At 40.4% G+C, this 21591-nt stretch overlaps 2 pseudogenes; one reads left to right on the top strand and one right to left on the bottom strand.

The window, feature by feature from the left end:
• Positions 1-351: 351 nt before the first annotated feature.
• Positions 352-1871, bottom strand: LOC138849169 (ATP-dependent RNA helicase DDX18 pseudogene; annotated as a pseudogene).
• A 17417-nt stretch (positions 1872-19288) lies between these two features.
• LOC100338981 (activated RNA polymerase II transcriptional coactivator p15 pseudogene) lies at positions 19289-19993 on the top strand (annotated as a pseudogene).
• Positions 19994-21591: the final 1598 nt, after the last annotated feature.

Below are 21591 nucleotides of genomic sequence, written 5' to 3'. Positions count from 1 at the left end.
GAGAGACCAGAAAAACATGACACCTGCTGTCCTCTCAAGATTAAATTCCTACTTTTCATAATAAAGAGTTTGATGCTTTCGTCTTCCTACTACATTAAAACACTAACAGAAATTTGAGGAGGTTTACTTAAAATATTTTATCATCACAACAAAGACCAAAAAAATTCCTTGCTTTGCCCTGTGGCAATCAAAGAAAATAAAAGTTTGTTTTATATGCCAAAAATAAAGGAGACTCGTTGTAAATAACAATGCTCTGCACTTACAACCCAAATCAATTTATATTTTGAAGGCTAAATTCCTTTGCTGGAGCAAGGGAAAGAAAATCCATTTCAGGGCAAATTTATATCAGATTTAAAAAAAAAAACTGTCTTTAGTGACTGTTGATGATTTCTTGCTAATATTGTTAAGGATTTGGGGTTTCTTGACTTTCTGGGTTTTTAAAGAGTCCAATCCATCACCAACTCCTCTTCTTATGCTTGCATTCATTACTGTTCACCTTTAGATCAACCTTGAAACCAAATGACAGAGCAACTGGAGGCAAATTTAAGTTATTAGCATTAAAGCTCTGTTTCACAGGATGGTAATCATTTACTTGTATGTTTGACTTATTTGCTTCCTCAGATGACTTATGAAGAAAGTAGTTCTCTTCAATCAATTTTTCAACCTGAGACAGCATGTCAGAAATTTTAGACCAGGAAAAGTCAAATTCACTTAACGGAATCTTGGATTGCCTCAAATAATGCAGGAATTCCAATTTCTCTGGGCACAAAAAGAGCAAAGCATACCTCTTCTCTCTAGGCCCCTAGCTGTTCTAGCCCCATGATGAATATATTCCTTAGGGTCACTGGGAAATTCACCCTAAACAAGCCAGTGAACTTCAGAGATAACCGCTAGCTGCCAACTCTGGGTACAACGTCTCCAAATCAGAACTGCAGAACTTGAAAAATACAGTTACACACTGATTTTGTTTCAACCCTCTAGGAATGGCCAAGACAGGCAAATCAATACAGTTTAGCAACTCATAGCAGTATTTCATAGATTTACAGGATGTAAAGAAAAATCATCATTTTCTTCTTATGGTTCTTCCTGAGGAATGTAAACAGCAGAAGGAATATCTTTTTAGAGAAATAAAAACACATCCCTGTCCACACCCATCCACTGTTGCTTTATCACATCAACCCCAATATACAATGGCTCTTTTTTTTTTTTTTCAGAGAAATCCTCAAATCTTCACAAATTTTCTTGTTTGTGTGGCAGAAATTCAATGACCTGATTTAAGTTTTCTTTAAGCCCAACATTCCAGATGTGACCATCTTCATTAATAATTAATAACTGGTTTTATTGGCTAGGTTTTTATGCAGAAATCTTGGGGTATTCTGCCTATGGTCCAGGAGGCATCTTGGCATACCCACAATGATGTTGGTTTCCTTGCAAGTTTCTGTGCTTTCACATATCTGCTACTGCCACCCACTATCAAGCCACACATGTGAACACGGGTTAGCTCTGTAAGAAAGTTCGCAAGAGGTGAGAGAATAAGGACTCCTGTTCCATTCCTGGCCATGGACTACTTAACAATGAGTTCAACCACAGGAATGGGAAGTGCCAAGTTTTTGTCACTACCAATGTTTGCACTGCTGGAAACAGCCTTCAAAAAGAAGTGAGTGGTATGACAGTCTTATGTTGAATTTTAGTCCTGTTCATAAAGACCAGATCTTTTATTGCCTTGAAAGTATTTTCATTGACAGGCTTAATTAGAGAAGCAAATGAAGCATCCTCCAAAGTGCCTGTCAGTCCCAGGGCAGGCTGGGCACTTCCTTGTCATCTTCCCCACCATCTGGTATCTCCAACATTTTCTCTGTCTTCAGGAGCATGGTATCACCTTCCTCAGATGCTCACTTGCTTTCAGATTTTTTTTTACTTTGTTGGTATCAGACCCAGTACCATTCTTTTTTTCTTTTTTGATTCTATTGTTGATGATTGTAGATTTTTGCATTTGTTTTTTTAACTTTCACATTTTCCACTTTTTTTTTAAAGACATCTCTATTTGGGGCTTCTCACAAGCCCAAATCTACAATGTGTTACAGATTTTTTAGCTTTTCCATCTCCCATCATTTCTTCAAGCACATATCTATTTTGAATTTCTCATAGGCTTACATTTCAGGCTTCCTAGAGCACTAGTTTTTTTTTAGAGGTTCCACTTCTTCCTTGTGGGCAGCCATGTCACCAGGAGGTGAGAAAGGTGCCTGAGAAGGGCCTGCTCTATGGCTCCTAAGCTCTCAGGGGGTGCTTTTAATCAGCAAACGTGGCACTAAACAAACATGTTCTGCAGATCTCCTAAAAGCAATCTGAAAGGAATATTCATTATTCAGTTTTAAATTTAAGAGCATGTAAGTAAATTTTATTTATCCCACAACTATCCTCATCACACTCTCATAGGTGATAATCAACATATTTAGACAACCTTTCAGTAAGAAAGCATTTTTGTTTTGACAGGCAGAGTTAGACAGTGAGAGAGAGAGACAGAGGGAAAGGTCTTCCTTCTGTTGGTTCACTCTCCAAATGGCCGCTGTGGCCGGCGTGCTGCGTCTATCCGAAGCCAGAAGCCAGGTGCTTCTTCCTGGTCTCCCATGCAGGTGCAGGGCCCAAGCACTTGGGCCATCCTGGACTGGAAGAGGAGCAACCGGGACAGAATCCGGTGCCCCAACCAGGACTAGAACCCGGGGTGCTGGCACCACAGGTGGAGGATTAGCCAAGTGAGCCACGGCGCCGGCCAGAAAACCTTATTTTTGATAGCGATGCTACTAGACTTTATTATAAATTGTCTGCATTTTAATAGAGCCCATCAGGGAGAACCTACTGTACACCAACTGTATGGTTAAAACCTCCCATTCACTACATGTAGTTTAACTAAGAAATGAAGACTATGAGTTTATCCCCTTCATCTCACTATAGGAAGCCCTCTTTGATCTTTTCCCTCCATAACTGCCCACCAACCCTTACCACAACCACTGTCACGGCTTCTGTAGTTTCCCCACTCATGATTTCTGTTTGTTCATGCTATCCTCTTTGTCTGAAATTGTCTCATCTCCTACCCTCCAGGCCCAGTTATTTAAATCTAACTCAGCTTTTCAAATTCAGTTTAACATCACCTTCTTAAGGAAGTTTATTCCCCTGTCTCCCTCACTTAGCATTTACTCACCCTGCTCCGCTAAAGATATGACTTTCTGGAGGACAGAAAGGGAACTTAACCATTTACAATCTTGAGACACATAGAAGAGTCTCAATAAATAACTACTAAAATCAAAAGTTTCCAGCACAGAGGATGTTTACTCCTCAAGTAGCTCACAAGAAAGTCAAGACATGGATGCAAATATTAAACATCAGTATAAGATCTCACCAGATGGGATAAGTGCATTAGTTTCCTACAGTTGCCACACAAATTGCCACAAATGTGGTTTAAAACAAAAATGTATTCTCTCACAGTTCTGGGGGCCAAAAACCCAAAATCAAGATGTTGGCACAATGATGTCCCTTCCAGGGGCTCTATGGTAGAATTCTCCCTGTGACTCTTGCTTCTGATGGCTGTTGGTAATCCAGGCATGCCTTGGTTTGTTGCCATATCATTCCAATCTCTCTGCCTCAGTCATCACACTGCCTTCTCCTCTGTTTCTCTCTTACAAGGATACAGGTAATGGTATTTAGTGCCCCTCTCAAGATGCTTGTTTTAATCATATCTTTTACTATATAAGATAATATCCCCAAGATTAGTATGTGAACTTAACGTTTTTAGGGTGACCATTTAATTTACTATTGTAGATATAAGTTAGTGAGGTATCCAGGAAAAGGCATGGGAATTTAGAGAAGAGAGAACAGGGACTAAACTGACAGACACACAGTCTCAGCACTTAAAAGTGTCAAGGTAATTTGTTGTTATCACCATGGCTCCACTGAAGTAGAATAGTGATGCCAATTTCCTTGAAGAAACAGCTAAGCAATGGAAAGGACATGTGCATATCACAGAAAGGCTAGTGAGAGGTCAAGACTGGGATTTGACTTTTTTTCTCCTCAAGTCTTGATTTATTAATCAAAATTAATTTAAGAAAATTAAGCAATAAACACATCACAGACCTTCCAGATGCTATTTAAATGACAAGTTTTTGCTTTCTTCTTTTTTAATTCCTGCTAAAGTTTTTATAGCAGAGATGCTAATACCATACACTGGACAACAGGAACATGGTATAAAAGCTAGTCAAAAAATAATGACTCAGCACCTGACCTTGGAAAAATATTCTGAAGAATAGGAAGATAAATAAGAGGTGCACTGCTATTCAAGGAGCTACCATCTCATGGAAGTATGTGATCAGGTGATAAGCACAAAACTGTGTGTGTCATAGTAGCCCAGGCTGAGGAAGGTTAAAGCAGAAGAGGTCACTCCTGGCTAAAGACATCAGGAAAGGCTTCATGCAACTGATGACACTTGAACAGAGTAGTGAAAAGAAAGCACGTCAATAAGTAAATTGGAGGTGAGGGACTTTAGCAGAGGGAAGACTATAGGTTTTTAAAGTGTAGCAAAGAGATACTGGGAAGAAATCAAGACATTCAAAGCATACTGTGAGAACAATGGGAGATAACAACTAAAGAAAAACATGTTATACATGACCCCTGACTATCATGTAAATGGTATTGACTTTATGAAATAAGCATGAAACTGTCACCAAAAATATTTTTGAGGGGCAGATGTTGCAGTGTATCTGTTAAGACCCTGCTTAGAATGCCAGCATGCTATATTGGAATGGCTGGGTTCAAGTCCCCACTCCACTTCTGATCCAGATTTCCTGCTAATGAATACCCTTGGAGATGGCAGGTGATGGCTCGAGTACTTAGGATGGCTCAAGTACTTAGGTTTCTACCATCCCCAAGGGAGACCTGGATTGAGTTCCTGGGTCCCAGCTTCAGCCTGGCCAAGCCCTGGCTGTTGAAGCTATTTGGGGAGTGAACCAGCAGAAAAAAGATAATCTCTCTCTTGCTCTGCCTTTCAAATAATTAAATAACTTTAATTAAAAAAAGAGATAGCTTAAATAAAGAAAAGATAATCAGATATAATCAGAATTGTTTGGGAAGATTACTCTAACAGTAGTATGAAAGATGTATTAGAAGGCAGGGGAGGCTGGTGCCGCAGCTCAATAGGCTAATCCTGGGCCTGCAGCGCTGGCACACCGGGTTCTAGTCCTGGTCGGGGTGCCGGATTCTGTCCTAGTTGCCCCTCTTCCAGGCCAGCTCTCTGCTGTGGCCCGGGAGTGCAGTGGAGGATGGCCCAAGTGCTTGGGCCCTGCACCCCATGGGAGACCAGGAGAAGCACCTGGCTCCTGCCTTCAGATCAGCACGGTGCGCTAGCCGCAGCGTGCTGGCCGCGGCGGCTATTGGAGGATGAACCAACGGCAAAGGAAGACCTTTCTCTCTGTCTGTCTCTCTCATTGTCCACTCTGCCTGCCAAAAACTAAAAAACTAAAAAATAAAATTTAAAAAAAAAAAGAAGGCAGGGGAGAGGGGCCGGCGTTGTGGTGTAGCAGGTAAAGCCGCCAACTGCAGTGTTGACATCCGATATTGGTGCTGCTTTGGGTTCCAGCTGCTCCACAGCCAATCCAGCTCTCTTCTATGGCCTGGGAAAGCAGTGGAGGATGGCCCAGGTCCTTGGGCCCCTGTACCCAAATGGGAGACCCAGAAGGGGCTCCTAGCTCCTGGCTCCTGGCTCTTGGCTCTTGGCTTCAGATCAGTGCAGCTCCAGCCATTGCGGCCAACTGAGGAGTGAATCAATTTCTCTCTCTCTCTCTCTCTCTCTGCCTCTCCTCTCTCTGTGTAATTCTGACTTTCAAATAGATAAATAAATCTTTATTTTTTTAAAGATTTATTTTATTTATTTGAAAGACAGAGTTACACAGAGAGAGGAGAGGCAGAGAGAGAGAGAGAGAGGTCTTCCATCTGATGGTTCACTTCCCAGATGGCCGCAACGGCTGGAGCTGCGCTCATCCGAAGCCAGGAGCCAGGATCTTCTTCCAGGTCTCCCACGCAGATGCAGGGGCCCAAGGACTTGGGCTATCTTGCACTGCTAGATGCACAGAACTAGAACCAGCACCCATATGGGATGCTGGCGCTTCAGGCCAGGGCTTTAACCTGCTGCACCACAGCGCCGGCCCCAACAAATAAATCTTTAAAAAATGGCAGGGAAGGCTAGATACTCAAATATAATTGCAATAGTACAGACAAGAGAAAAATACCAGGGAGGAGCTATGTGAAAAGAGCAAACTCAGAAGAATTTCATAGAAAACTCAATAGGATGTAATGACATATGAGGTATATAGAATTGGAGAAACAGGAGCCATCAGAGATGAGTTTGAGGATGAAATATCATAATGCAAAACAGTAATCCCATTGGAAGAATTTTGAGAGTCAGGAGGGGGAATACATTTAACAGGAAAAATGATTAATTTACTTTACAAATGTTAAATTTCAACAACTGGCAGGACACATAGATACTGGGAAGGAAAGGACATGACTGGAATACAAATGCGAGAATCATTTCCATGGAGAAAATAATTGAAGTCATAGAAATTTATGGCACCACAGAGTGAAGGAGAAAATGTCCGAAAGCTAAAGTAATGTTCATAATTAATGAATGGTAGAAGAGTAGAAGCCAGCCAAGATGACCAAGACCAAGAGAAAGGGACATAACTAAAGATGCAGTGAGGGTCCTGAAGTGAACAGAATCAAAGGGAGAAGAGAATTTCAAGGAAGGGCCATATATACCAAACACCGCAAAATTTCAAACTACATCATCAAGGCACAGTCGTTACATGTGTGTTTAGAAGGCCATCTTTCTTGAAGGCACAGACATCAGTTGGGACAGAGATGGAGACTAATTGACAATGAATAAAGATAGCTAGTGAATTTTTCAAGAAATTGGAGGATGAAATACCAGAAGCCAACGCAGAAGAGGAAATAGAATTGAAAGAAGCTGATGTATTCAGGTGTTTGTTGCTCTTTTCTTTTTAGAATGAATAGAAATATTTTAACCCACATTTACTTAGTGTCCACACAGGGCCATTGTGATAGTTGGCGAGATCCAGAGATGATTAGAACTTGATACTCCCTTGAGGCCGGCGCTGTGGCGCAGCGGGTTAACTCCCTGGCCTGAAGTGCTGGCATCCCATATGGGCGCTAGATTCTGTCCCGATTGCTCCTCTTCCAGTCCAGCTCTCTGCTGCGGCCCAGTAAGGCAGAGGAGGATGGACCAAGTGCTTGAACCCTGTACCCGCATGGGAGACCAGGAGGAAGCGCCTGGCTCCTGGCTTCGGATTGGCGCAGCTCTGGCCGTTGCTGCCATCTGGGGAGTGAACCAGTGGATGGAAGACCTCTCTCTCTGTCTCTACCTCTCTCTGTAATTCTGCCTGTCAAATAAATAAAATAAATCTTTAAAAAAAAAAAGAACTTGATACTCCCAAGTAGTAAGAAATTCAGTGGAAAAAATAAAAATGAAAACACATTGCTCAGCACAGTGCAGCAGAGAGTACAATGAAGCTAAGCAAAGGCTGTGGGAGCAGAGGAGAGGGTTAGGGTTAGCACAGCCTCTAGGGGCAGCAGGGGTGGTGCTGCTGAAACATGCAATGATGCTTAAAGGAGCACTCCAGGTTAGGATGGCATATTCAAACAAATGCACAGGAAGAGAAGGATTGCACATGTTTTCTGCAAAGACAAAGAATCCTACTGGAGGAAAAAACGGAGTGGTGAGAAGGGAGTAAATAATGGCAGTTTGGTTCTGTGTGAGGTGGCAAAGGATGGGAACAGTCAGGCCAATAAAGGAATTTGCCTTTCCTAGGAGGACACTAAAGGAAAAGAGAAAAAAAAATTGATGAAGAAATAAGACACTTACTCGAGTGTCAAAGAAAGAGACTCAGGGGCCGGCGCCATGGCTCACTTTGTTAATCCTCTGCCTGCGGCGCCAGCATCCTATATCAGTGCCAGTTTCTAGTCCCGGCTGCTCCTTTTCCAGTCCAGCTCTCTGCTATGGCCCGGGAGGGCAGTGGAGGATGGCCCAAGTGCCTGGGCCTCTGCACCTGCATGGGAGGCTGGGAGGAGGCACCTGGTTCCTGGCTTCGGATCGGCACAGTGCCAACCGTGGCAGTCATTTGGGGAGTGAATCAACAGAAGGAAGACCTTTCTCTCTGTCTCTATCTCTCCCTGTCTGACTCTATCTGTCAAAATTAAAAAAAGAGAGAGAGAGACTGAAGGAACCCATTGTTTGCCTTGTTTATTTCTGTGAGATGGAAGGCCCACCGTCTGTTGACAGCAGGGACAGGGCTAGGAAGGGCAGATAGGGGATGATTACTAGGTTAATAGCTTTTATTTTTAAACAAAACTGTTTATTTAAAGATGGTTTAGGGCTTGGTCTCTTCCTGATGCATTAAGCATGAGAAGCAAAAGGTGTGGAACTTAGGCACTGGGGTATAGACTACTTATGTTTGTCTTGTCTGTTTCACATTTAAGGATGTGATGTGAGTGTGTTTATGAAGTAAATACTCATAAGGTCTCTGTACTTCTGTCTACTCATCTATAAATCTGACAAATAATAGTACTGTTAAAAACTTCAGACAATTTGGATTTATCAGAGTTTAACTGAGTAAAGAACAGTTCATAAACTGAGCATTCCACAGAATCAGAGGAAGTACAGAGAGGTCAGCTCTACAAAAACATGGCAGACAGCAACTGTGGACAGCAAACAAGTGAGAGGCACAGACGCAGCTAGATTGGTTACAGCTCAGTATTCACCTTAGATGAACACAGTCTGGTAATTTGGCCACCTGTGAATGAATAAGTCTAGGTTGCTGTGATTGATGATTTGTTACAAAACTATACCCCAATGTTGAGCTTTTAGTTAATTACATACTGTTAGGTTGCAGTCCATTACATAAGGATTCAAGCACAAGCACATTGTTTAACCAAATTTAGTTAATTAAACAGCACCTAACTCATATTTTACTCATCTATTACTCCTTAATAGATTTCAGACATGTACCAGTGGCTGCCATGTGACAGGTACTCAAAAAAATATTGGGGCCAGCACCGTGGCTCACTTGGCTAATCCTCTGCCTGCGGCGCCGGAATCCCATATGGGCGCCGGGTTCTAGTCCTGGTTGCTCCTCTTCCAGTCCAGCTCTCTGCTGTGGCCCAGGAAGGCAGTGGAGGATGGCCCAAGTGCTTGGGCGCCTGCACCCATGTGGGAGACAAGAATGAAGCACCTGGCTCCTGGCTTCCAATTAGCACAGCTCTGGCTATGGCGGCCAATTGGGGGGTGAACCAACAGAAGGAAGACCCTTCTCTCTCTCTCTCTCTCTCTCTCTCTGTCTGTAACTCTGCTTGTCAAATAAATTTAAAAATCTAAGAAAATAAATAAAAATTAACTGTTATCACTAGATCAATGCTATCCATCAGAACCTTCTGAGGTTATTGGATAGTCACTGTGTTGTCAAATAAAGCAATCACTAGCCACATGTGGTTATTGAGCATTGGAACTATAGCTAATGCAAAATAAATTTTAGTTTTTATTTGCTTACATTTAAGAAGCTGTATGTGGCTCCACAGAAGACAGAACAACCATTTTAAGCAGTGTTTTTTTATTTGTTTAAAGAAAGACACAGAGTTTTATCACCCAGGGGAGCCGGTTCGAAAGTATTGCAAAACAGGTCCAACCAATTAAAGATGATATGGCTGGAGCTCTTAGGACGTATGCTATATAATTCTGTTGGTGCTGATGATCAATGACAGCATGGAGAAAAGATGTCCTCACAATCCCTGTGCCTCAAGAAGAGCTTTCAGGACTCAGTAAGAGAGTTATTAGACAAACAGGAGACAAGTGGCATCTTCCAAAGAGATCAGACCAGAGGTTTGGCCAGTTTTCTGCTGAAGTGGGTCAGTTGAGAGCCATTAAGAAGGATGGCTGGAGCTCTAAGCGAAACTGAGAGCTGCTACACAGATGTATTCTTGAGCTCTGTTAATGTCTGATGACAATGGAATAATTTCACATCAGAGTTACCAAAATGACAAATATCACAGTCTGTGCACCCACATGAAATTCAGAAAGCCTAGCAGTATTGATATAACACAAAGGGAGAGGGGAGAAAGGTTATCCATGAATAATGCATTTCCTTTTGTGAAAACAGGAGGAGAAGAAACAAATGGATCATTAATGGGCTTAATGCAATTAGGGTCCATGGTGGAAAGGGTGCCAGCAGCAGCTCCTGCCAGCAAGGCCACCAGCAAAGGAGGCTGCTGTGAAGTGGGAGGGGCGGGAAGGAGCTTGCAGCAGTGTAATTTGGTGCACTGTTTTCTTTGCAGTATTTCAAAACCAGTATCTTGAACCAAGATTAGTTGTGTTATCTCTGTTTTAGAACAAAATAGCCTCATAGTGAAAACATCATATTTCTAAGAATTTATGAAGAGATATTATCACATTTGAAAAAGCTTAATTAAGATGGCAGTGTAGGTAAATGAAGGATAAAGCAATTCAAATAAAAAAAACAGGAAGTAATTAAGTGAGGAAAAAAAGCAATCATGAACATTGCCAAGAAAACAAACACACAAAAGTTGCAAGTTGTAGCTTGCTTTATGCCATAAAACCTGTTGCTATAAATTAGCATACCTTAATCTTTTCTAAAGTGAATGTTTGAAATTCACTAATAGACTTCACTGTTTAGAAGAATTTTGTGTGATTAATGTATATGTACATGAAAAATGCCTCTTGATATAAATAATCATACCACAATCTCATTGTAGGTATTTTGCTTCCCGGTCTATAGACTAGTTACAGGTTTTAAAGTCCATCAGACCTAGGCTCAAACAAAGCTCTACTTCTTTTTGCTTATGGAGCCCTGTGTGAGTCACTACCTCCCTGAGCTTCAATTACCTGAAGAGTAAAATGGCAACAATAGTACATCCACATAGAATGTCCTAGAACTGAATGTCACGAGACAACCTCGATAAAATAAAAGAGTGCCTGGATCCCAGGAAGAGTTTAATAAATGCTCATTTCTCTTTCAGGAAGGAGTCCGTGTGCATACTCTTCTACAAGAACTCACACTCCATAGAAGCCCTACACAGCCAAGTGCTGATCAGACTCTAGTATAGACAGGGAAACCAAGAACTCAGCTTTAGGAGTCTTTTGCCCAGAAACCCACGCTTGTTTTCGTGGTTATTTTAGGTCTTTAGGACAAATCAGAGAAGAACTAGGTGGACAGGAATAAAGAAGCAGCTGCTGCCTCAGACTCCAGATAAAACCCTAATTCCAACAAATTCTCCCTGAGGCTGTTAGGACTCTGGATCTGGCATTAACCTGGAACCCACGTGACTCCATCCCAGAACCAGATACTACTGCACACCTTGAATTCTGAACTGGTCAGCTAAGCTTATTTCCATCTACAACAAAGAGCACTACCTACTCCAGCAGATTTTAGGTTTTTGTTTTCAAATACCATCTTTCATTAACATTGAACAGTGAATGCTTGAAATATAGCAAAAGAAAAATAAGCATGTTTTAGGGAAGCGAACTGAGGTTTGTAATAAGGATAGACGAGGTCCAGGCTAGTCAGCAGTCAAGGCTGGTGATGGGTGGCACGTAAGTTTGGCATTGGTCAAAGAAGGCTGGACACAGCTTGGGACAAAAGTTGCTTTGGAGTTAGTGAAGCCAAGCAGGACATGAGTTGAAATGGCCTGACAGCAGAGCAAACAGAGGCCAGAGATCAGACACGGCACTTTCAAGCAGGGAAAGCTCCAGGCTCAAACAGTCCTGTTCTTCTCCTTGGTTTTTGTTAGAGAAGTTGACTTGAAGCTTGTAATTCTGACTTCCGGTTTCAGAGTCACAAGATTCCTGCAAGAGTTCAGATTCCTCTTGGGATTCTCCAGATCTCAGAGGAGCCACAGCCTTTTTATTCTAAGTCTAGTTCTTATAAAATCACCAAGTACCCTTGTGTTTTATGAGTCTGGCTCTACTAAACAGGAAGGACAATCTGCTAGCTTGACTAAGGTCACCAAAGACTAAAGTGACCTCTTCATAGAAGCACATAATCATACTTGGAAAGTTGATGAGAATTTAATTTTTCTCCAGGTGTTTCCTTTGCTAAGTGAAGAGTTCTACCTCATGCCCAAATCCTAAAATATTTAGAAAAGTGCTAGTGGAATCTTACTAAGAACTGGTTTATTGAAGCAAAAGAACTGTCAAAATAAATATGGAGAACACTTGGAAAGTAAATATTCAGAAATATACAGAAAGCAGAGCCCTAGAACACATAACAGACCTCTGTAACTCAACAATCCCCTGTGTCCATGGCCATCATGCTATAACGTAAGGACCTGTCCTGACTTCATCTGTCCTAAAAAGATAAAGCACATTGTCAATGCTACAAATTCCAAAGGAGAAATTCCACTGGTCTTGATCCGTGAAAATGAAATCCAGTGTTCCTTTAGGAGAGCTCTATTGTAGAACACAATTCAGTTCTAGGCTTTAGGATTCACCTAGAATAAAAAAGATATATTCATAATCATCCAGTATGCCATTGCTACCCAGGGCTTGAGTAGCTTTCAAAAGCTTTCTAGAGGATCACCAGCTCCCCGCCACTTGGGACACCCCCACCCCATTTCGGAGTGCCTAGATGTGAGTCCCAGTTCTACTCCTGATTCCATTTTTCTGCTAATGTGTACCCTTGGTGGCGGGGGGGCTGGACATCAGGTTATGACTCAAGTAGTTGGGTCCCTGTCAACCATATGAGAGAAATGAACTGACTTCCTGGATCCTGGTTTCAGTCTAATCTAGCCTGTTACTAGTATTTGAGAATGAATCAGCAGATCGGAGCTCTATCTGTATCTCTCTGTCTCTCTGATAAGTAAGATGCATTTTTAAAAATACACTATGAAAGGGCCGGCGCCGCGGCTCACTAGGCTAATCCTCCGCCTAGCGGCGCAGGCACACCGGGTTCTAGTCCCGGTCGGGGCGCCGGATTCTGTCCCGGTTGCCCCTCTTCCAGGCCAGCCCTCTGCTGTGGCCAGGGAGTGCAGTGGAGGATGGCCCAGGTGCTTGGGCCCTGCACCCCATGGGAGACCAGGAAAAGCACCTGGCTCCTGGCTCCTGCCATCGGATCAGCGCGGTGCGCCGGCCGCAGCGCGCCGGCCACGGCGGCCATTGGAGGGTGAACCAACGGCAAAGGAAGACCTTTCTCTCTGTCTCTCTCTCTCACTGTCCACTCTGCCTGTCAAAAAAAAAAAAAAAAATACACTATGAAAAAGGAAGCCCAAATTCCTATAAAATACAAACAGCTACAGAGAAATACCCTGATTTAAAACATCTCTGCATTTCAAGGGAACTGGAATAAAAGGTTACTTTGAAATGTAGGAACAAAATAAGAAAAAAACAGCAGCCCAGATGTTCTAGCTCCCTCTCAGTTGTCAATGCTTGCAGCAGTCTTCCTAGTCCTGGCTACAGATGAGGGCTGAATTACAATAACAGAAAATACCAGTTGGTCCCAGGTGGGCCTTTACTGCAGAAGTACTGGGTCTTCCCCTTTGCTAATAGAATAGCATCAAGAACAGATGTGTCAGAGTAAATGCAAGCCTCTAGGCTATTCCAGGGGTATCTTTGTCACCCCATCCTCTCTATCAATGTTTAGTTCTTTTACATTTTATTTGCTCCAGGAATTAAAGTGAACTTGCTGGGAGGAAGATGGCACAGTTTATCTATATTTCAAATAACTTAGGGAAGAAGAAGACATCAGCTGCTTCCCATCCACTTTTCTCCAACAGAGACCATCTCTTTCCATCTACAGCTCAATCCCCATCTACTGTATTTGTTATCTGTGATATAGTTTACACTTTATGTACCTGAGACTTTCCTCAAAACAGCCTTCTTTCATTCAAGCGTGTTCTAAAACACACTCGCAGAGCATTAATAGTACTACAAATCAATATGTCAAAATGTTTTCACACGTGGTTTCATATAACATACACACGAAATATGAAAGACCCTCTGTCTAAATACCACTTAGCCTTGGGTCATAAGAACTCAAAAACAGCCATAAAAGCAATTGACAATTCCTTTTTCACAGTACACCCACAAAATTTTTTTTTAGAAATGAAACAGGCTAGTCAGCTGTTTATTTCTGAAGAGAGCTATGTACCTTTTACCAAAGTTTGGTCCAATATTTCCCTTCTTATATTTCTTAGCTTTGTTTTTTGTTTGTTCGTTTTCTTTTTTTTCTTCTTGAAACTACAGAGATGGTAATTTACTCATGATGCACTGATAATCTTAATCTGGCACCAACATTACTGGCAAATTGCTTCCTTGTAGCATGAGACAGGCAGCTTGCATGCTACAATGGTTAGAACAACCATTTTCATGCCTATCCACAATAATAAGCTGAAGCTTACATGTTTTAACATCCATATTTATTTCTGAGAATAACAAATAAGAACATTACAACTTGTTTTAGAGGTAGAAGAGAAAGATTCTCAACAAATCACCATAGAAAAGCACCCCAGTTAGCTTGGAAATTTGTGGGGGCTTAGTGGGAGGGGAGTGCAGAAGACAAATCATTACCTGTCTAGTATCTCTCTATCAAATTATAACATTTCACTGACTGAATCCAGTGACCCCTGAATTATTCTTCTTCTTCTCTTTTTTTTTTTTCTTTTGGAACAAGAGTCCCTAAATTCTAATTAACCTCAGATGCTGGGCAGTGAGAAACGGCCAGAAGGATTACTGAAGTAAATATTAAAATGATGTATCAATATGTGTCATATTAATTCTTCCTCCTTTTCCTATTTCTTGATTTTCTCTTAAGACTGCCTCTAGGGGCTAGTGTTGTAGCATAGCTGGTAAAGCTGCTGCCTGCAACACTGGCATCCCATTTGGGTACCAGTTCTTATCCTGGCTGCTCCACTTCCAAATCAGCTCCCTGCTAATGGCCTAGGAAAAGCAGCAGATGAAGCTCAAGCTCTTGGGCCCCTGCCACCCATGTGGGAGATCTGTAAGAGGCTCCTGGCTTCAAACTGGTCCAGCCCTGATCATTTCAGCCATCTGTAGAATGAACCAGCAGATGGAAGATTCCTCTCTCTGTCTCTTCCTTTCTCTCTGTAGCTCTTTCAAGTAAATATATAAATCTTAAAAAAAAAAGACTACCTCTGGTTGAGAAACTTAAAAAAAAAAGATTTATTTATTTGAAACAGTTACAGAGGAAGAGGGAAACACACACACACACAGATGTTCCATCCACTGGTTCAATTCCCAGATGGCTGCAATGGCCAGGGCTGGACCAGGCCAAAGCCAGGAGCCACAAACTTTATCTGGGTCTTCCACATGGGTGGCAGGGGCCCAAGCACTTGGGCTATCTTCTACTGCTATTCCCAGTCCATTTATAAGGAGCTGGGTGGTAAATGGAGCAGCTGGTACTCAAACCAGTGCCCATATAGGATGCCAGCTTCGCAGGTGGCAGCCTTACCCACTACACCACAACACTGGCCCTGAGATACTGCTTTATTGCCACTTAATGTCCTAATTTAGGCAGTTTGATTCTTGCAATGTTTCTTTGAAAACTGGAGATTGTTTCCAAAAGATAGCCTGGAAAGTTGGACTCACCTAGTCTGGTACATACTTGCCACATTATACAAGTTAAAGAGCAACCTCATCTCTCTGTCATTGATAGTAAACATTTGGAGCTTAACAAAGAACAAGTTTCCTGTTAGTCAAGAGCTGTACAATTTTTGAGTTAAAGGTACTAACAGCAGTTTCAATACAAAAGAAAAATATTTATCCATTATTTCTGTCATGTGAAGACCTGCATGACATCCACGCAAAGGAGCCCAGCGCTAGTGTGCACTGCACTTTCAGCAGGGCAGCCCGTACTTCAGATGGGAATATGCCACTCAATGAGCAAATACAGCCTATCCCTTATGCCAACTTGATTTTTCCCCAAGCAGCTGAAGTTTTCAAATGTGTATGGAATACTATATCGTCAACCCTCGCTGCTTGCCATTTTTGACATTTTGATTCTGGCTATAAAATCTACAATTAAACCCCAAATAAAGGCCTTGCTCTAGCTATGGGCTCCCTTCATTTTCATCCTTTTCTGATTATTAACTCTAGTCTGAAAGACAGAAAACTCCTGGAGTTTCCTTTGTTATATCAAGGGCCTAGCATGTAATCACTGCCCTCTTTTTCCCATATATGTTGTTTATTGCTGACCTACTGGCACACCCCTAGACTGCCTGTACTGTTTCTGATAACTGGTCACAAGCTTCACATTTCCAAGAGAAATGCCCCCTCTTGTGGTGAATGCTGAATACTGCCGTTAAAGCTTCCCGCAGAAAATCTATTAAGTTGGTCAACAGCTTCCTACAGTGGATCCACCAGAATAAGAGGCATTGGGTTTCTTGCAGTGAGGACTGAATCCTCTCTAACTGAATCAGGTTTTCAGATATAGGTTAAACCATATGATATTGCCAAAAGACAACCATTTTTTGCCTATAAGATGGCAATTCCATCTGGTTCAATGTAGTAAATAAAGAAAAGGCAGGCAGTGAGACTTCTTAACAAAGTCCTATGAATGCCAAACAAGAATAGAAATCCTTTACATTCTAGGAACTATATAAAGGAATTTAAAACATAATATTTTTCCAAACCTAAATTCTAGGTACTTTGCCAAGTGTTCATATAATTTTCTCAGGTTTCTTGGCCAATTGGCAATTGTTTAAAAGAGAAGACTTATAAAGTTGAACTTTCATGGATCTGTCATTCATTTGTTCAGGAGCATTAGGCAAATAAATGACAAAACTACTCTACCCTAGGACAAACAGCTGGCAATTACTCTAAACAGGCTTATTTAACTGATGTAAAGCAAATAGAGTTAACACTAAATGAGATGCTATAATTCTTCTCATGGATGTATTTATTTTTAGAAGTACTCTATTTACTTTTTTTTTATATTCATGTATTTGTTTTATGTATTTGAAAGGCCGAGAGACAGCAGGAGAGAGAGATCTCCCAACTTCTGGTTCACTCCTCATATCCCAATCAGCTTGACTGAACCAGGCCAAAGCCAGGAGCCAGCAACTCTATCCAGGTCTCCTATGAGGGTGACAGGGACTCAACTACTTGTACCCTTACCACTGCCTCTCAGTTATGTGTAATAAAATGAAGCATGAATGGAGAGTGGTGCCAGGACTCAAACCCAGTCACTCTAACATGGGATATGAGCATGCCAAGTGGTTGCTTAACCATTATGCCAAACACCTGCCCCATTCATATTTTTAATATGGGAAGTTAAAAGTGTATAATGAATCATGTGGCGCTATCTTTCCCAGCAATGTTAATTAATCATACTAGCAAAATTTAAAAATAAAATGTTATGTTTAATCATTCAACATTTAAAATCATTGATGTCAAGTGGGGATAAACCTATCTGTAACCTCTTATCAGAGACGTTTTATAATAAATAAAGAGCTCCTATAAATCAGAAAAGATCAACAATTCAGTGTTGTATATATATGATCAGATAATTCACCATTTTAAGTGGTTTTAAACATATAAAAGAAGCTTGACAAAATTAGAACTATGAAAATTAAACCTACATTGAGATATCATTTTCACTTCTCAGATTGGTAAAATACAAAAACTATGTTGATATACTTGTGACTAGGTTATAAAGAAACAGGCACTTACAACATTTCTGTTTAAGCATAAATTGGCACACTTCCTAGGGAGGGGAATTTAACAAAATTATCTACATCACAAGTGAATATACTCTAGAACCCAGCGAATTTCATGTCTGAATATATTCTACCAATATGTATACATGCATACAAATATAATGTATGTAAAATCTCATTAATTATAGAAGTACTTGTAATAGCACAAATTCACAAATGACCTAAAAGTTAATAGAAATACAATCAAATAGGATACAGCCAATGGCATATTATCCAATTACTAATTTAAAAAAGTTTTCCATGTACCAGTACACAATATCTCCAAGATAAACTATTTGAAAAAATAAAATGAGGTATGGAAGAGTGTGTTTAATATGTCACTTCATAGATACAGTGGGAGAGAAAACATCTCTTCAGTTTTGCTTTATAAACATAAACTTTAGGAGGATAGCCAAGAAGTGGTAACATTGGTCAGTGGAAACAAATGTAGAAAGACTGTAGAAAGAAAACATTCCATCATATTCTTATTTGGGACGTGGGGCAGGGCAAATATGTGAAAGTATCACACATATAATTAAATGTAATAGAAGCATTCATGTCAATAGATTTTTTAAGAAATCTTCTTTCATATTCAGCACATTTAATGAATTATACCTTGATGTGTAGGAAGAGTATAATCAAAACTGTTTAAGGGCTCAAAATACTTACTCCTTGATGACAATCCCGTGCCTTGTCTGACCCCAGACAAGCTAAGGGTATTCCATTTTAGCACACTAACCATAATAGTATCTGAGACCCAATAGAGCACCTGACCCCTAGATAAAAGCTCTGCTGAGTGCCTGACTTTTCTGCAAGACTTCGGGTCACTTTTTGCAATGAAAGCAGATGTCTGACAGCCCGCAAATGAGTCTGGGTTGCTTGTTCCCATGGGAAATGAGTTGAGTTGATATTTAAATAGTTTAAAAGACAAACAGCTCTTGGCCTTTCTCAGTACTTTTCTTTCTGCTACCACCAATATTCATCCACTAATTCATAATTATAAGCACCTATAACATGTTAGATGCTGTTCTAGGAGCGCCAAGTGTTCAGCTCAGAAGCTCCCTAAAAATACAGCTGCTTGAATGACACAGTACAGGATCAAAGCAGCTCCAAGGCTGGTTCATTCATTGCTGATCTCCAAGACTGAAATTTAGTTACTTACATCTAAAGGCAAAATGAGAGCATAAATAAGCTCATCTACAAACCCTGGGAAAAATCAAGTTATAGGGAACAAACACATCATGAGACTTCTTGAGTTTACTTAGCAAAGACATAATTGGTTCTTGTACCCTGTTGTCCTTAAAAATGGTGGTTTATTTTTATTCCAAACACATACACACACACACACACCACTGAATAGTTATGGGACTGGCCAGTGATTATCATTCTCTGACTTTCCTCATTTGTTCCTTAGAAAATGAAAGGAGTTTGAGTTAGATCAATGCTTCTGTTTTTAAATTCATTTTCCTTGATCACTCTGCCATAAAATGTTACTACCACAGTAATACTGTATATCTGTGTGTGTACTATATGTGTACCTATATTTTATAAATAAAGAGTATGGGGTTTTTTTATTGTTGTTTCATTTTTCTGCCCAGGGACTGATTTTTGTTCCCACTGAGAACATGTAAGTACTGTCCACAAGATTCCTTCTGGTTTAAAAGCAAGTGGATGGGGGTTCTCTGTCAGCTGAAAGCGAGCAAGGATCAAGACACTGATTGGAGAAGCTGAGCAATGCCTAAATCAAAGGAACTTGTTTCTTCACGCTTATCTGACAGCGAAGCTGACAAAAAAATTAAAGAGGAAAAAGCAAGTTGCTCCAGAAAAACCTGTAAAGAAGCAAAAGACCGATGAAACTTAAGAGAGTTCAATTATCTTCCAGAGAAGCAGCAGTGGAAATGAGAACATGTTTCAGATTGGGAAAATGAGATAGGACAGTGCCCAGGACTTTGAAGACAATGTTTTAATTGATGTTGGAGAATACTGGATGGATCGAGAAGGTGAAATGAAACCAGGAAGAAAAGGTGTTAATATGAATCCAGAGCAATGGAGCCAGTGGAAGGAACAGATTTCTGACACTGATGATGAAGTAAGAAAATTGTAAAATCTGAGATATATAATACCTGTTGTTTTAATCTGTATTTTTTCTCATGGGTTTTTGCTTTCTAACATAGTTTTCAAGATACTGGATATTTGAATTGTGATTTGTAAAATGAATAATTTTTAAAATTTGAATGATTAAAAATATTCTGAGTGCAAAGACAAATAAAAAATAATATAAAACCAAGGGATGGCTCAATGTTACAGAGAAATACATGTACTTAGGTACTATATGTATTTGAGCCACTTGCTTGTCATACAGCCTTGAGATAACTACTTAACTCCTCTAATGCTAAGTTACCTCACATGTAGAACACATGTAATGATTCCTCTTACCTGGTTGTTATAAACATCAAATGACCCAAGTGGGCCTAGTATACTGTAAAGAATCAGCAACAGGTACATTTCATTTACTCAATTCAAATCAAATCTATACCTTTCACCTGTATATTTAAATAATGAAACACTGTTCACACTAATATATGCAGTAATTATAATCAATAACTCAATGACTTATAATGTGCTCTCATTTGAGTCTGTTATGTTGTCCCAAATATCAACTCCTAACGCCATTTCAAGAGTAACCAACTTTCAAGACCAGGATGTCACCTGCTTCAATGAAACTTTGCTTGATTTCACCAAATGTAAATTTCCCCTTTTTTTCCTCTCCAAAATGTACTCTGTTTACAACATTACTAATATGTCAAACATTGGATGGGCATTGTGGCACAGAGGGCTAGACCGTCATTTGGGACACACACAAACCATTTCAGAGTGCCGGATTGAGTTCCAGCTATTCTGATCCAGCTCCCTGCTAATGTGCCTGGGAGGCAACAAATGATTGCTCAAGTGCTTGATTTCCAGCTTCCCTGTATGGGGACCCAAATGGAATTGCTGGCTTCTGGCATCAGCCTGGCCCAGTCACAGCTGTTGTGACCATTTGGGGAGTGAACCAGTGGATGGAAGATGATTCTCTCTGCCTTTCAAATAAATAAATGAATACATTTTTTAAAAAGGATATCAAATATATTCAGCTGTATAATTTGTATCTGAAGAATAGAAACTCTATATCTATGCTACACCACACACACATACACACACACACAAATTCAATATAATAGATATAGATTTTCAGTAAATATTTGCTGACTCAATGAATTGGTGTTGTAAAACTGGATCCCAGAAGTCAAATGTAAGATTAGCAAATAAAAACAAAGAAATGGGAAGTATTAAATTAACATCTATTAAGCATAATAGTGCAGAACAGTAATTAAAATATAGATAGAATTTTATTTTTGTCATTGTTCATTCCTAAAACCCTAAATGTAAATCCCAAGAAAAAACTCCTCTTATATTGTAGATTGATTTCCTTCTTATTATCATCAATTTATGAGCCATATGAATGTTTTTAAAGAGGCTATTCCAGAGAAAGGTAGGCAGCCTCTTAAAATATACCAAACTTGAGCTCTATTAAACGTGTACAGAGTGTCTGTATAACAGCCAAAACAGTTTTCTGGATCTCCTACTTTATTGCTATTATGGATGGCCATTCTTTGTTGTGCTCCTGCCTCAACTGGGGAAATTCTACGATAAAAGAAACACATACGTCAAATGTAATAGCAGAAAGTGAAGAGAAGTCAGAAAGAGAGAGTGACTATGTGAAGCATTTGTTTTTCAAACCCTATGATGTTTTAAGAATATACCTAATGC

The sequence above is a fragment of the Oryctolagus cuniculus genome, chromosome 3 (assembly GCF_051225735.1).
Source record: "Oryctolagus cuniculus isolate XC-2025 breed Fujian yellow rabbit chromosome 3, ASM5122573v1, whole genome shotgun sequence".
Classification (NCBI taxonomy): domain Eukaryota; kingdom Metazoa; phylum Chordata; class Mammalia; order Lagomorpha; family Leporidae; genus Oryctolagus; species Oryctolagus cuniculus.
Note: the sequence above shows the minus strand (reverse complement) of the source record. Positions and strands in the feature narration are given on the sequence as shown.